This window comes from Pteropus alecto, unplaced genomic scaffold, assembly GCF_000325575.1.
Source record: "Pteropus alecto unplaced genomic scaffold, ASM32557v1 scaffold143, whole genome shotgun sequence".
In the NCBI taxonomy this organism is placed as follows: Eukaryota; Metazoa; Chordata; class Mammalia; order Chiroptera; family Pteropodidae; genus Pteropus; species Pteropus alecto.
Window position 1 is genome coordinate 3,553,636 of NW_006434828.1, and position 16,635 is coordinate 3,570,270.

The window sequence follows — 16,635 nt, forward strand, 5'->3', positions numbered from 1 at the left end:
GGGGCTCCCCTCGCACATGCGCAGTCGGCAGGACGCAGAAGTCGCTGCTCCGACATACGTTCTGCAACCACCTGACACCCCGCCACACTGTGCACCACGAACGCCGGGCTCAGGGAAGAACTAGGCGGGCGCCGACCATTCGGACCTCAATTTAATGAGCCGCGCGCTACGCACGTCAACAGGATGCGGACAAACACAACCCCGTCGTGTGCAAGAGGACGTGCCGAACGCAGAACGCTGTCTTTGGGAGACGGCAGCGCCTGAGCCACGGTGTCGGGGACGGAGCACCGGGCCGGAGAGGCCGCAGCGAGCCGGGGGCGGGCGGGGCTGGGTGGGGTGCGCCATCGGTCCTCAGTGGACCGCCACGTGCCGCACGCGTGTCCTTGAGGCGCAAACCCTGCTCCTTGATGGTAGACACCAGACGCACAAGGAGAAGTCAAGTCCAGCTCAGCTCTGCATCGCGATGACGTCGCTGACGTCACTGCCGTTAGCGGCACAGGAGCCACTCGTGTGACATAAACACACGCTTTGCTGCAGGACAGCAGAACGCCCACGGCGAAGGGACCACCCCAGAGCACCGGTTTCCTAGGGCCACCTCAGCAAAGGACCGTGACCCCGGAGGCTCAGACCCACAGGAATGGACGGCTCACAGGTCCGGAGCATGAGAGTTCTGGGAGCCTGAAACCCACGGCCCTTCCCGCCTCTCCCGCAGGTGGCCTTCCGTCCCCGTCCCACCCCCGCCACCACATGGCCATCCCCTTGGAAGGACACCAGCCATATCCGATCGGGGCCTCAACTGACTCAGGCACAACTTCGCCTTAACTAATTACATCCGCAACGATCCCATTTTCCAAATGAGATCACATCCCGAGGTCCCAGGAGTTAGGGCTTCAATACATCTTTCGGGGGGCACACAATTCGCCGGCCAACGGCCGGTAGGCACTGCGCCCAGGGCTCTTCCCCAGCACCCTCGTGCCAGCCTAGCCCACGCCGTATATGCGCAAACGGTCCCAGAAGGTGATGTGCCCGCCATTTCCCAGCGCCCTCCCCGTGCCCGCAGCACAGTCCACACAGATCTGCTCTCAGCATCAACGAGGGCACCCACGAGGGGCGAGGCACGGGGCCGGGCGAGCAGCTCCACCAGGATGGCTGCACATCACCAGGCCGTGGTGGGGCGGGGAGGGGTGGGCTGCCCCCGCCGGCTGCGGGACAACCGCTGACCGCGCCGCTGAGCCTGGCCACTCCGACGCCAGCCGCACGCGGCTCAGCAGGCCCACGCCCGCCCTGGGGGGAAGCGCAGAGGCCTCGGCACTGACATGTGCTCAGCTGCGGCGGGCAACGCGGGGTGGGGGCAGCCCCACCTACATCGCAGGGGCGTCACCAGGACGACACGGGGCAGTGCAGGAGAGGCGCCGTGTCCAGCCTGGCACAGAGTGAGCCTCCGAATGCTAGCTACTGATGCTATCTTTATTTTAAACCAAAAGCTACTAATAAAATCTTGACAATTAAAAATTTCCCTGAGATAATCAGAATTCTGCTTCCAACCAAAACAGAACACAGACCAGATTTACTCTCCCACACAAAACAGCTGAAACAAATATATAAAACCATGGCTTTCAGACACTGGCCATCGGGCATGGAGACCCCCACAGCTATCCCCGGCGTCTGCTCGGACAGAGTGTCCAGGCAGCAGTGCAAGAACACCGAAAACGCCTGAAAAATTACAGCTTCAAATTTCCCACGGTTGATCAAAACTATAAACCCGCAGACCCAAGAAGGTTCACGAACTCCAAACACAAAACGCATTAAGAAGAGTCCACTGAGGCCCAGGAAGCCACACTGCTCAGCACTAGCTCTAAGATAACGTCTTAAAAGCCGTGGGGAAGAAAATGTTACAGCACAGAAAGACGAAAGTAAGAAGGACGGCAGATTTCTTCGCTGAAAGAATGCCAGCCAGCAGGCGATGGAAGGACGCCTCTCAAAGCCTGGGGGTCGGGGTGGGGGGGGCCACAATCGGCCAGCCCACAGTGCAACACCCCATGAAAACAGATTTAAGAAACAACAGAGATGATTTCGGACGTTCAGAAAACACTCATCGCCAGCGCATCCGCAGCACAGGAGCGATGGTGGCCTTCAGGCAGAAGGCAAGCGACACCAGGTGGAAACGGCTCCCACGAGGGACGGAGACCATCGGAAATGGGAACCAACTCTACCCGCAGCCACATCAGATAAAGGCAGAGGCTGCGAGATCGGATACAGGAGCCGGCCCCACCTCGCCCGAGTGTCCGGGGGGCTGAAAAGGACTCGGAGAGAAGGTCACGCATTTTACCTTATGAAATCAGTCTCCCCCATGGTTACAGACCCAATGATCACGCTGCCCACAAGGAAACAATTTCAAGCATAAAGATACAAAGAGATTAAAAGATGGAAAAGATATGTCATGCGGATACTCATCAAAAGAAAGCTGTAATGGTTACATTAATACGAGGCTGAGTAAATTTTAAAGAAAGGATATCACAAGGATAACGAAAGCCATTTGATAATGAATTCATAACAATTCTAAACGTTTATGCACCTGATAACAGAGCTTCCTACGTGAAGAAAAAATTAATGACATAGAAGAAGAAATGGACAAATCTACAGATAAGTTGGCAATTTCAACACTCAACTCTTAGCAATTGTTAGAACAAGTAGACGGAAAATCAGTAAGAACAGAAAAAACATAACACAATCACCCAATCTGACATTTATGAAATACTCTGTAAACAGCAGAACACAGTCTTCACACTCTTTTTAAACGCGCATGGAATACTTACCAAGGCAGACATCTTTTGGACCATAAGACAAGTCTCACTAAGTTTTTTGTTATTTTTTTTGTATATTCTACTGTGTTTACCACCCAAAGTCCAGTTTACTTCAGCTACCATATATTTGATCCCCTTTACCCACTTAACTCTCCCCCTAAACTCTACATTTTACCACCCTTACCCCATACCTCCCTCCTCCACCACCTCACTAGTAACCACTAGTCTATAGCCCTCTGGTAACCACTAGTCTGTAGTCCATGTCCATGAGTCTCTGTCCTGTTCATTTGTTGCTTTTAGGTTTATATCCCACATATAAGTGATATGCGATTTTCAATGTTTTCTGTCTGGCTTATTTCGCTTAGCATGATTATCTCTCGAGGTCCATCCATGTTGTCGCAAATGGCAGTATTTCATCTCTTCTCATGGCTGAGTTATATTCCATTGTATAGATGTGCCACAGCTTCGTTAGCCAATTATCTATCATAGGACACTTTGGTTGCTTCCATATTCTGGCCACTGTGAATAATGCTGCTATGAACATCGGTGTGCAATTATCTTTTCGAATATGGGTTTTCAAGTCTTTGGGGTAAATACCCAGTAGAGGGATTGCTGGATCACATGGTGGATCAATTCTTAGTTTTTAAGGAACCTCCATACTGTTTTCCATCGTGACTGTACCAATTTGCAGTCCCACCAGCAGTGTATGAGGGTTCCTAGGTCTCACTAAGTTTTAAATGACTCAAGTCAAGCCACATAAAGATGTTCCCCAACTAAATGAAATTTAATTAGAAATCAATAACAGAAAGATGTCTGGAAAACTCCAAAAATTTGGAAACTAAATAATATACTTCATGGGACAAAGAAAAAATTAAAACATGCGTTACAGAGTATTTCTAAATGAAAATGCAAACACAACATATCACAGTGTGTAGTGCTTTGAGGGTAATTCGCAGCCCTGAATGTCGGTATCAGAAAAGGAGGTCTCATGATTTCACTTATCTGCGGAATCTAAGGACCAAAAAGGACAAACTAATCAAAAACAGACTCACAAATATAGTGGACAATTTGGTGACGGACAGAGGGGGCTGGGAGAATGGAGTCAAGGGTTAAAGAAGTACAAATCAGTAGCTGATAGCTGGTCACGGGGATGGGGAGCACGGCAGAGGGAACGCAGTCAACATTGATATGATGGCAGGTGGAGGGCCAGGGGAGGGCGGGAGCAAATGGCGGGATTGTTTTATGAACTAAATAGACGTCTAACCAATATACTGTATACTTAAACTAATTTCAATAAATTTTAAAAACTAAATTAATTTTTAAAAAAGAAAAGGGGGTCTCGAGTCAATGACTTCAGGTTTTGCCCTAAGAAACTAAAAAAAAAAAAAAAAAAAAATAAAAAAGGAAAAAGAAAAAAAAAAAAAAAAGAAACAAAGATCAGAAATGAATGAAACAGAAAAAAGTCAACGAAACTAAAAGCTGATTCTTTGAGACAAAAAAACTGGTCAGCCCCTAGCTAGACCAATCAGGAAAAATTAAGAAGACACATTAACAAATCAAGAACGAGAGAGGGGATTAACCCTAGACCATGCGGATAGAAAAAGGACAATAAGGGAATATTATTGACAACTTTATGCCAATAATTTTGACAATTTAGATGAAATCGATGAACGCCTTAAAAGACATAAACTAGCAAAGCTCACTCCAGGAGCGAGACCGCGGTCAGTGCCCAGAGCATCTGCATGGCCACCGGACCCATGGGGACGCCGTCTGCCACTCTCTTCCCGTGCACGTCCGTCCCTAACCAGAACCGCACTGCGAGGCCGCGCCGCCCGCGTCCGCCTCGCCGCCCGCCGGCCCGCTGGCTCCTGTGGGCTCGGGCTGCGGAGAAGCGGAGACTGGGAAGCATCTGGAAGACGGTGGACCTGGAACTAGGAGGCTGAAGAACCAATTCTAGACGGATCGGCAGAACCTCCAGGCTCAGCCTGCGAACCTCCTTCTAGAAGCGAGAAACTAGGACGCGGCGTGCGAACCAAAGGCGGCACGGCCCTGGCTGGGCATGCAGGCTCGTGAGGGCCAAGGCGGGCTCGTCAGGCCACGGCGGCGAGCGACAGGATCCCTCCAGGCAAACGAGGGCCTCCCCAAAGGAAACCGGTGGCTGGAGGACGCCTGCACGGGCCCGAGGCGGGGAGCACGGGCAGTCCCCGCAGGAGCCTCGTCAGACTCATGTTCCACACCTGTCGGCCAAGGGCAGGGCAGGACACCTCGACCCGCGGCCCCGCCGCAGTGACGCCGAGGGGAAAGGCGTCATTCCCCAGAGGACAGAGGAGAAGTGAACAGGGCCGGGCAGACGAATGCCACCGAGAGCTGCGGGGACCAGAGACGCCAGCCCCGAGGTGGAGCGGGGACACGGGGTGGCGAGCGGCTCCGCCCCGCCAGCACCCCGGGGTCTGGCCAGCAGTGTGGCCCCGAAGGTTCGTAAGGGCACATGCGCTGGCTCGGCCGGCCACATCGGCTGTTAGTTACGCGAGGACCACAGTCCCCGGCCTGGGGGCGAGTGCAGGGGCTGGGAGGCCTGAGCTGGGTGACCTCGGGCCAGCCTCGGTCCCCTGGGTGCTTCTCCCCCGTCACATGACGGGGCGGGAGGAGCCAGGCTCCCTGGAGGTTCTCCGTGGCCCTCACAGGCCAGGCTTGGCGGGGACAGGGGCTCCGGGGCCACGGTCTCCGCACCGTGACATCCCCGGGCCACCCTGCCCGGGGCTCTGCACTCGCGTCTCCGTGGGGCTCCCCCTCCCACTTCCTCGACCTGTCTCCCCAGAGCGGCTTTCCCCAAAGACCCAGACAGCAGTTCACCGCCCCCCCGCCTCGCTCCCATCACCCTGCTTCCTTCCCTCGACACTGTCCCCACTGTGCTTGCTTACTTGTTCATTTTTCCACTGCCTGAAAGTCAGCCCCTGCGTCCCAGGCCGTAACCTCGGTGACAGCGGCGACTGGGCTGCCTGCTGGATCCCAGGCTGTGGCGCGCAGTAGGCTCGCCACACCCATGTGCTGGACTGAACGAACTTGTCACAGTGTCACAGGTTGAATCCTCCTCAGAAATCACCTCAGAGGGGCTAAGGTCAAAAGCGAATTCCAAAAGCGACAGAGTCTGCCTTTGGGCTTAAGCGGTTAAGGATCACATCTAGCACAGAAGAGTCTAGAAATCCAAAAGCGCGTGGGCCTCAGGAAGCCACTGCCTCGGGGCCGCAGGGCTGCCAGGAGAGGTGACAAACAGCCGTCTCGGTCCTCGGAACACCTGTACAAACAGGAGCTTGCCTATGCCCACCAAGATGGAGGGGCAGAGGAGAAAATGAGGAACAAACCATTTTCAGCTGCAAACTAAATTAAACTGACAAAGAAAGCAATACGACCTCAGCCCCACAATGAAAGCAAACCTTCTACATTCAGCCTAAGGAGAAACCACCAGTAACACTGTCTGACGCGTTGAACACACTTCTCTCGCCCCCATTTCCTTCAGCATCCTTTACGCAGAAGGGCTCTGAACCCAGTGCAACCGTCACAATACAAAAACGTACTAGGAATTTAACTTTTCAATAAAATAAAATTCGAGCATGGTATAGTTCCTTCTATCTTGATGTAAACGTCTAACCAACAGAGTATTAGTTACTTTACTGACCAACTGATTATTGCTTTTCTAAGAAAACACATCGACAGCACATGGTAGTTTTAAGATCTCAAAATCTACAGGAGCTTCAGGTTCCCGAAACCTATCCACGAAGAACATTTGAAATTTCCACTGTACGTCTCTAACTAAAGCGCAGACGTCTGGTAAATGCTAGACAGAGCGGAACGTGCTGCGACCTGAGACGCAGCCGCGTTGTGACTGCGCCCCCCACGTGCCGCCTCCGGGCGGGCGCAGAGTCTGGAACCCTGATCTGCCCGCTGGCTTGGCAAGGGCAGCCTTTCCGGAGGCGGCAGCCTCTGACACTGCGTGTTGACACAAAGACGTCGCTTGCTTTCTGTTCGCGGCTGCTCCGAACAGAGTAAATGGAGCTCCATGCGTCACTACGGCTCAGCTGCGTGCTAGTGGTTCTGCCACCACGTCTGGGACCGAGGGTTACCGACGGCCCGCCCCCCGCAGCTGCCCTTTCAGTTGACCTAATTTCACGGAATAAACCATAAACCTTCCAAAGAGTAAAAGTCTTATAACTATAAATCCTAAGAGAACATTCTTTGTAAAATCTTATTAAATGACCACAGAGAAATGTGGCGGGCAGCAAAGAGGACGAGGACGTGCTTCCTCGCTGACCACAACCCTCCACATCCCGTCACGTGGGCAAAGAATGACCCCGGCTCAAAGTCCACACTCCCCGCGCGCCCCACGACCTCCCCTGCCAGGCTGGTGGGCAAACAGCTGTCAGTGAGGCCGAAAGGACCGAAAAGATGCCACACAGCCCACGGCACCCAGTGCGGGAGGGAGCACACCGAGGGTCAGCTGAAGCCAGCGAGAGCTGTCCCCAGAATCAGGAGTGAGGCCAGGAGCCCCGCCCTCACCCCTTCCAGTCAACGGTTACTGGAGATGCCAGCCAGGGTGACAAGGCAAGAAAAAGAAATGAAAGTCACAAGGATTAAAAAGAGAACACGCTGCTTTATCACAGACGATAGACTGTGTATGAAGGAAACTCAAAACCACCTGCCGAAAGCTACCAAAATCCCCAGGTGAACTAAGCGAGATCACCGAGTACAAGGCCGACAGACAGAAATCTACTGCATTTCTACACACCAGCAACAAACAAACAGAAAAAAGGCTTTGAAAAAAGATACCATTTACAATAGCACCCAATATCGGCAAACGACCAGGGCTGGATCTACCAAAATACGTATAGGAACTTTACACATCAAACTGAGAAACATCGTAAGTGAAAATGAAGATCTAAATAAATGGAGGGACGTACGATGGACACAGACCTGGACGGTCAGGATGTCGATGTCCCCGAATTAACTGGTAGTCAATGTAATCTCAATCCAAATCCCCCAGAATGTCTTTGAAAACTGACAAAAGTAATTTAACACGAAGTGCAAAGGACTCGGCATAGCCATGTTAAGGAAAAACAGCCCTAAAAGACTCACACTACTAATGCTAAACATCAAGACTTATTACGCACCCACGAAATTAAGACGCTGATGTAAGAAGAGACAAAACGAGGGACAGAAGAGTCTAGAGCAGGGGTCCCCAACCCATGGGCCAAGGACCAGTACTGGTTCTGGCCTGTTAGGAACCGGGCCACACAGCAGGAGGTGAGCCATGAGCAGGTGAGCGAAGCTTCATCTGTATCTGCAGCCGCTCCCCAGGCCGGCATCACCGCCTCAGCTCCACCTCAGATCCTCAGGCGTTAGATGCTCCTAGGAGCACCGGTCCCTGGTGCCACAGAGGCTGGGGGCCGCTGCTCTAGAGTGAGAGCAGCAAATATAGTAATATAACTGTGGCAGAGGCTGCACTCCAAATTTATACGGAAACAGGCCGGATCCTGGGTCAACTGCTATCCTAATGGAAACAGAAATAAACCGTGACCCACCATGATGAAAATTAGCATGAGATGGACTGTAACTGCTAAGGTTGGACAACAACGCCTAGCCCGACAACGCAAATAAAGCTCTGCAGGCAGGCAAAGATTCTGAAATAGACTTTTGAAATCTTTTAAGGCACTGACCATAAAGGAAAGAACATGACGCGTTACACGTACTGCATCAAGATCCAGAATTTAGTTCACCAGAGACCCAGCAACGCGAGGGCGGGAGGCAACCTGCCCGACGACTTCTACAGAGGACCAGGATGCGAAACGTGTGAATGATCCTTACAAAGCACCAGGAAAAGGCAGATGACTCGAATACAAAATGGGCAAGAGATGCGACCAGGTGCTTTTATAAAAGATGGACTTTGAATGACCAATCACCACGTGACGAGGTGCTCAGAGCCTGTGATCACAGGGCCTGTAATCAGCAGACACTACGAATGGCTGGCATTTAAAAGCAAAGCAGAACCCACCTTGGCAAGGATGTGGAACCCGAAGTCTCACGCTCTGCCGCGTGAACGACACGGCCGTGAAGAACCGCTTGGTGACACGTACCGAAGCCAAACCGGCACAAACCTGTGCCCCAGCAAGGCCACCCTAGGCGCACACCCCACAGAAACACATGCATTTGCTCACCGGTCATTCACTGGAACAACGGAGCAGCGTGCTCTCCAGTAGCCAGAAACTGGAACCCTCCCGAACGTCCCTCAACAGCAGAATGGACAACTAGTGTCACGTCCCAGGGTACTTACTGTCCGGCGACATGCGTGAACAAACTCCACCTGCACACGGCGACACAGACGAACCTCACGGACGGCATGGCAGGCAGGAGCGGACACTCGCAAAAGTGCGTCCCATGGACCCCGTGGTAAAACCTCAGCCCCGGCCCAACTGATCCGCGCTGCTGGGGGCGGGGGCGGAGGTTTGTTGCGGGTGCCAGCCACCGGCCACGCTGCTTCCTGAGGAATGAGGGCCCGCAAGAAGGCTGACTGGTGGAAACACACCCATCTGAACACTCCGGGCTGCGGGGAGAGAGGGAGGGAGAGAGGGAAGGAGGTGGGGAAGTGGGGAAGGAAGGTGGGAGGGAAGGGGGGAATATCAACTCCTCGGAGACCATCAAAGATCCAAACATGCCGACCCGGCTGGTCCATTCCACCTGCACTGTTTCCCACAGACTTTCTGGGCAAGGAGGTGACAGTTCCCAGGTCTTGCTACCATATTCTCACAAACAGCACGTACACTGAAAACATCTGCCAAATCAAAACTCACAGAAGCAGCAGGGCGCCACGCCATGCCACACCGTGCCATCCCGCGTCCCTGTGACGCGGATGCAGGCTGCGCGGGGCCAGGAGGCCCGCGGTCGGGTCGCAGAGATGAAACACGCATGAAGCAATTTTCCATTTAAATGCGTTTCAATTAGTTAATTTAATTTCAATTTAACTAATCAAAATTAATTTAAACTTTAATTTTAATCAAAACAATACTTTTAACTCCATGATTTTCCTGAGTCCTGTTAACATGGTGAGCTTTTTAAATAAGCACTATTTTGTTCAGAAAACATCCTTAATGAAACACGGGCCGCAAGGTCTACCAGTTACGCTTCGTAAGAGTGTCACTTTATGACAGATGGTCACGCAGTGGAAGACTGGGATGTTTTTCCCCATAATTCGTTGGACACACTTTTATTTTAGTTTCCTGAGAGGCTCCAACCTTGAGTAATAAAGTCTGATCCGGCGCGTCCCAACTGGAAGCCTTTCACCGAAACTCAGCAACGCCAGAGTGGCCCAATGACAATGACCAGGCCCCTTCCCCGCGTCCGGAGGGGCCGGAGTCGGAGTTTGGCGCGGGCACTGGCACTGGCAGCAGCGACACCAGGGCCACTGGGCCGTATTACGCAGACGCACGGCATGCACGATGCACCCACTTACACACGCACGCATGCACACACGCACGTGTGCGCACGCACACACATGTGCACAAAAATGCACAAACACACACACGCACACATGCACATGCGCAAACACGAATGTGCAGGCACACATGTACGCACACATGCACACACGTGCACACGCACACTCAAACTCGTGTGTGCAGGCACACAAGCACACCCACACACGTGCAAATGCAGACGCACACACGACGCATGCACACATGCACATACGCGCATGCACGATGCACCCACTCACACTCACGTGTGTGCATGCACGCATGTATGCACACACATGCACACAGGCACGCATGTGCGCACATGCACATGCATGCACACACACAGATGCAGACTTGCACACGCACGCGCACATGCACAGGCGTGCACGCGTATGCGCAAACACACACACATGCATGCACAGGTGTGTGCATGTACACTCAAACACACGCAGATGTGCACATGCATGCACGCACGTGCGTGCACGCGCCTGCAAGCACACGTGTGCGTGCACATGCACAGGTGTGCGCATGTACGCGTGAACTCACACATATGCACACACGTGCATGCACACATATGTGCACACACACGCACACACACACCTAGGCAACAGTCTGCCAGCAGCGACTCCACATCAGTCCTCACCACAGAGGGCAACGGCCTCCCCGGCCCTGGTCCCCTCCAGATGGCCACGTCACCCACTGATAAAGAGCCACCCCCTAGTTTTCACTCGTGCAGCCATCCTGGTGAAATAAACTCCTGAGATTAGGGTCCAAATGGAGAAAGCGTCCAGGTGAAACTGTTTCTTTGGCTGCTGAATAAAATGATTTTAGAGTTAAAGATTCCAGCAGTCAGGGCCTGGACGTGACTTTCAAAGCGTGACACTCAACAGATCAGTGTCGTCACACAGCCATGAGCCCACGGCAGATGCCAAAGGCCACGGGTGTCCCAGGCAGGCAGATGGCTGCAACCCCACGAGGAAAATGGGGCCCAGATCAGTGCCCTACACCGGACACCCCCAGGGCAGGTGACAAGCGGCCTCATAACCTTTCCACTGTCACCGCCATGAATCAAGGACATGCCGCTTCGCCAACAAGAACCCGCCAGCTCTGAGTCACGTGAGAATGAAACCAGCGCGGACAGCAGCCGCGAGGACCGAGGCGCGGCTGAGTGGACACTGCCGCCCCCGTCCCCCGACCGCGCGGAAACCACTGCTTCGAAGAGGGGGGTGAAGGACGTCGGGGGGCCCTGCGGGGGCCGTGAAGTCCATCTGTCCCCATAACGCCGAGATGCGTGTACGACACCCCACTCCCTCGTGCGTGTACAGCGCCGTTCCCAGAGGCTGCGTGACGGGTGACACGGGAAGCGCCGTCTCCCGCCCAGCCAGACACTGCAGAGGCCACTGCAGGGCAAGGGCACCTCCCTGCTCACGGCGCGCTCGGCTGCTCCTCACGGAAAGCACGTACCCCAGATTCACGGGGCGGCCTCACCTCGTTTTCTGTGTTCATTTCCAGTAGAGTGGGCAACGACGGAGACCGGCCGCGTGAGCGGCAGCTCGCTGGGGTCCCCACTCGTGTCTGGGAGCAGAGGGACGGGGCACGGCGGAGTTGGAGAGCAGTGCCACAGGTGCACTCATGTTCTGCCTTGGGAGACACGCTGTGACGGCTCCGCGTGCCACATGCGACGGAGGCGAAGCCAGGAGACGTGAAGGGACCTACTGTGAGGGACTCAGGGGCAGTGCTGGGTGACAGAGAGAGGTCCACGGTGCAGCCGTGCCTGCTGCCAACGCGCCGTCACACCCCACTTTATTTTTTCGGTCTTTATGTGGAAGGGTGTCACCAAGGCAACAGAACAGCTTCCTGGAACACTTCGCGACCGACAGAAGCTAAGCCAGTTTGGAAACTAGAAACTGGCCTTGGGAGGCCTGAGGTTGGCCAGCCACCGGCCACCAGCCACTTCCTCGGCTCAGAGACCAGACCCGGGAAGGGGCCAGAGGCCAGGGCCAGGGTGACGGGCCAGGGTGACGGGGTCAAGGCTCCTGGTGCCAGAGCGCCCACAGTTCTGCACTTCGGTCCCCATAAACGCATGGCTGGACCCAGCGCTCGCAGTGCTGGCAGCCAGCAGACGTGGCCAGGAGCCACAGGGACAGCAGCAGCCACGGGGACGTCCGGAAGGGGTATCCCCGCTGCGCACCCAGCTTCCTGGGGAGTGGGGTACGATTCAGGGTCCCTTTAAAGTCCTACTTCCTAAACGTCCTTATTGCTGAGATCATCTACAAGAAGCGCTGTTACTGTGATGAACAAGCAAAGCCATTTTTATTTTAAAATTAAACGAAACCGCTGCAGACGATGACGGCAGGCAGAACGGCCCCCTGGCTTGGCCTCTTGTGGACGCAGCCGCCAGGCGCAAAGGTGTGACAGGCTCCCGCGACCCAGCGAGATGCGAGCCCGGAGCCGCGGCCGCAGCTGCCCTTCCATCGAACAAGGCAAGGACTCCACGTGCGGGGTGCAGAGAGGGGACCGGCACGGAGGAGCCTGGGCAGCTGCCTCTGCCATGGCATCTGGGTCCTGCCACCATCAGCCCGACTTCCACCCGGGGACAGTGGCCCAGCACCACAGCGCCCTATCACGTCTGCACCCTCTTTTCGCAGACAGAGCCCAACAGATTTGGCAGCACAGGGCAGCGCACTCCACGGCCGGGCCACTCGCTCCGGGGCGGACTGCAGGGTCCTCAGCGCAGAATCCCGACCGTCTTCAAGGTCGCCCAGGAAACGGACTCAAAAACACAGATGCGATGCTGATACCTACCCATGCACCAGCCACACTGCAAAGGGACAGCAGCAAACACACCGATGAGGGCGTCACAAAGTTCTGGACATGTCTGAACTGGCACTGAAACCCCGGCCCCACGAGAAGCTCAGGCCAGGGGCTCCCCGCCCCTCCAAGGCGGTGACCACAGGTGCGGTCCTCGGGGACAGGAGACAAGCCAACCAGAGCCACAGAGCAGGCCTGTGAGAACGACTGGGCTCCAAGACAGAGTGGGCAGAGGACCAGGCCCCACGGTCCTGGGAGGGACAGCAGGGTCGGCGGGAGGCCGGGGAGGAAGGGACTGCGCTCAGGTGAGAGCAGGAAGTGACAGGTGCCCGCGGGGCCTCCAAGGGGGACGTGGAAGAAGCAGGACGGGGCGGTGTGAGCCCGCCCCGGGCAGAGTGAGGAGAGGGTCTGCAGGGCGTCGAGGACACCAACTTGGCAGTGAGCAAGGCAGAGCGGCCATGTGGGAGGAGGCCACGAGGTAGGAGGCATGGCCGAGGAGGGGTGGCCACAGCTGTGGGGGAAGGCCAAGGAGGCCGGTGACCGGCAGGCAGTGGAACCCCGTCTCTGCCCCAGGGCCAACCCCATCCCTCCGTCCACTCTCTTCCCCCAAACAGTCCCCAAACACCTGCCCTGCGCCTGATGCCCTGGACCAGACCAGCCCACTCACCACCGGTCCCAACGGCCAGGCTGGGGCTCCTGGTGGCCTGGAGGGGAGGGGAGGCAGAGACCTGCCATGAGACCAGAACAGGGCATCCCACGAGCAGACGCCACGAGCAGACGCCACCCGCACACGGAGCACCGGGCCTCAGTGGGGCGACACTTCACAGCATGCCACGCCCACCTCCCTTCCCACAACCAGGGCAGGGGACACACGACACGCCACTCACCGTTCCGATCAGGGCACGCAGGGACACGACACGGTCGCTCGCCGTTCTGACCACCCCAAACGGTTCCCCATCTCAAACACAGGCTCCAAAGAGCGCAGTCGAGAAGTCCCATGAGGCAGGGTGGGGACCTGGGCCACTGGCCTCGAGCACTGCCAGACCTTCTCCACGGCCACCCCGAAGGCCAGAGGGGTCTGGATGTCCCTGAAGCTGTGGGTCCCCGGGCTCCACCTCGAGCCAGTTACTACCCACCTGGACTGCGGGCAAACTCAGCCGGTCCAGGTCGTCCCCGTCCCTCGTGGAGGGGCGTGTGGGAGGAGAGGGGCGTGTGCCTGGCAGTCGTCCCCACCCTACTGCCCACCACTGTGTCACGGTCACCACCACGGCTGCTGGGCCACCCCGCGGCTCTCTTCTCACTGCACTGGTCCCACGCAGCCTCGGCAGGCACCTCGACGGCCCCCCAGCAGCACTGGCCTGGTCTGGGCAACCGCGCTTGACGGCCTTGCCCCCAAGGCCGGCACGGTACGTCACAGACCCGCGACAGAGCCTTCTAGACAGTGCTCCGGGCTGTGGCTGCAGCCGTGAGAAGCAGGAGATGCACTGTTGAGCAGCCTGGCCCTAGCGCACATGTTCACGGCTGTCACTAACAGTGCCTTTCACCGGGCATGCCCAGGACCTGGGACCGCCCAGCCCCGCACAGTGGACCAGGGGGAGGTGACTCACCTGATCAGCCACAGACCAGAGCCCACGGCCCAGGCAGGGCCCACTCCTGCCTCCCAATCCCTCCGTCTGCCCTGGCCCCGGACCCTTCCTGGCCCCACTCGGTGTCAGGAATAAAGCCTGCGTGACCGCACGTGAGCAACAGCCACGCCGAGCAGGCAGGGCTGGGGCGGGGGCGCCGGGGGGATGCTGGCCGGAGGTCACACTCCGGTGAGGAGACAGACAGGCTCCGAGCATGACGGACAGCGGGGAGCACGGTGGGTAAGGCGGTGTGGACGCGGGCAGCCTGCGGACGGAGGGAGGGCTGCGTCAGCTCCCCTGACCGGGGAGCTGGTCTCAGCGTGCAGCGCGCCGCCCGCGCACACTGCAAATGCACGCGATTTATTTGTCAACTACGGCCTCAAGGAAGCTGGGAGAAACCAAAGGAAAGCGACATGCCACTACGAATCGTTAAAACGCAAGCCCGCAGCTGGCAGGAGCATCCCTGGGCACCCCGGCCCCGTGACCAAACCCCGGGGAAAATGCTCCTGGCTCCCCGAGATGACGTCACGACAAAATACGACTGCGCAGTGCTGACGACAAGGAAAAGCCGGTGCCTCGTCATCACGGAGGCCTCCGTAAGGGGGGACCGACCTCTACTGAAAGGGGAAGGCGCCCCACGTCGGCCCCTCCTGGACAGAGGCCACGTCCTCACACCCGAGCAGCCGCCATACGGCCACCGACCCGACACGCCCGCCCACCCGTGAACAGGCACGGACCGCAGGACGCGTCCCGACCCGCAGAGCGGCTGCCCACAGCGCCGGCCCCTCCCCCCGAGGCCAGCCTGGGCCGCGCCACAGCTCGGGGAGGGCAGTGTGGGTTGCTAGCGATTGTTCTTCCAAATGTCACCTCCTCTCGCTTTCTCTGCTCTCGTCGCTGAAGGCCCAGGAAGACGTCGCAGGACGGCCCCATCGGCACAGGCTCGACACCATCTGCTAAGTACAGCGGCCTGTCCGTGCGCCGATGACAGGCTGCTGCCCCACGGGCTGGGGTCAGGCCCAGGAGGTTCTGGGCACGCTGGCACTAGGGGGCCCTCGGAGGTCTGGAGGCACCCCGCCCTCTCAGGGGTCCACACACAGTTCGGGAAGCACAGCCCAGAACCCCCTGAACAAAGCACTCCTGTCCTGCTGGCCGTGCCCAGCTCCAGGTCCTCCCAGCCACCAACGGGGTCCACCCCACATCTGTGTCACCTTGAGCAAGGGCAGGTGGGCCTAAGGATCCTCCCTCGGCCCCACTGAGACCCCCGCTGCGTCCTGCCTCATGTTCCCACAAACGAGCAGGCCGTGGTGTGGCCACGGCGAAGCCACGCCGGCCCTGCGGTGAGCAGGCCCCGGTGCCCGTCGTCTCTCTGTCCTCGCCACCGCCTTCTCACGAGGGACAGCGCTGGCAGCAGGGGCCGGCTGGAGCCTGGCAGAAACGTCCGAGACGTGCCAAGGCCATCCGACCCTCAGATGCTGACCTGCCTGGGGCAGGGGTCGCAGACAGGTCCCGGGGCCGAGATAATTTTCCACCCATGTCATTAAGCTGCTAGCTGGGACGCTGTCTCCAGACACCAGACTGAGACCCCCACCTGCTCAAGGACCTCTAGCTTTTTCTGGAAATTGCAGTTGTATGGAAATCAAAGTGCCCGGTTTCCAAACTTTCCTTATTTTTCAAAAAGACTGGGGGGGGAGGCAGAGTGTCAGATGGCAGTGGTGGCTTCTGGGGACACTGGTCCAAGAGCAGCGCCTCTGTCTAGTAAGATCCAGAGCCCTCTGCCCAGCCAGCAGCAGCAGGGACCTGTGGGGACGTGCAGCTCCACGTGCTTCCGGAAGGAGACAAGCAGCAGACACAGAATGTCGGGGGGGAAATGAAAACAGGCAGGACGGGAGCAGCGGC

The 16,635-nt window shown here is 56.8% G+C and overlaps 1 protein-coding gene across 1 annotated transcript in view; it reads right to left on the reverse strand.

Moving 5' to 3' along the window:
- The window catches only part of HDAC4 (histone deacetylase 4), a 201,808-nt gene extending 192,659 nt beyond the window's left edge, over positions 1-9,149 (reverse strand). Inside the window, exon 1 of the mRNA XM_015587825.2 lies at positions 9,130-9,149. The gene's annotated coding sequence lies outside the window, so the exon portion shown is untranslated. The remainder of the gene's footprint in view (positions 1-9,129) is intronic.
- Between the last annotated feature and the right edge of the window lie 7,486 nt (positions 9,150-16,635).